Source organism: Penaeus monodon, chromosome 30 (genome assembly GCF_015228065.2).
Source record: "Penaeus monodon isolate SGIC_2016 chromosome 30, NSTDA_Pmon_1, whole genome shotgun sequence".
Lineage (NCBI taxonomy): Eukaryota > Metazoa > Arthropoda > Malacostraca > Decapoda > Penaeidae > Penaeus > Penaeus monodon.
The window spans coordinates 34,539,920-34,540,687 of record NC_051415.1 but is presented as its reverse complement, the minus strand read 5'-3'; positions in this window follow the sequence as shown (position 1 = coordinate 34,540,687).

The following is a 768-nucleotide window of genomic DNA, read 5'->3' as shown; positions in this document are numbered from 1 at the left end:
CTTGGTTACTTACTTGGTATAAGTTTAAACAAGAGCCCTGTTAGTGGCTATATATTCTAACATGTGCGTGTGTGTGTGTCTATGTTTATCTATCTATTTCGATATAATATTTGTTACTAAGTTCAAGCAGACCCTACGAGTGGCTCACGCTAGGGCATCCTGGGGGACCGCCCACCTTTGAGTTCAATTGATTCAGTCCTCGTTCCGTCACTATAACCTGTTGGCAGTTGGTCTGGATACTGAATTCAACCAACTGTCTACTTCTCCTTTAAACACTTCCACAGAATTCTGAGTTGTGTTTCTAATGTTTTTTTTTTTTGGGCACAGTACTAATCAGTCTCCGCACAGTGGTCAAGAAACGTTGATTTAATTTTTTTTTCTGAATTGGGAAATTTGAGTTATTCCAGAACGATGCCATTTATTCCCGTTTTAGGGCGTGCCTTTCCCCTTGTACCTCCTTTAGATTTCACTGATCTTCCATACATATATTGTGGAGTATCTGTATCTCCGTTGCTTCAATCTAATTTTGTTGTCTAATTATCGGGTCAAAAATCTTGACCCGTTCTGGTATAAATATATTGCCTTTTGTGAGACTTGTATTGCATACTTGGCAATGATACTCAAATTTGGAATTACTAGCATCTCCCATAGAAGCGGTAGATGTTCTGTATCTCTTTTATAAAAAAAGGTCCATCATCCTTATACTCATAACCTTTCCTTTGTTGAATGCCTGCTCAATGTAGTGTCTGAAGCTCATAGCTTTACTCA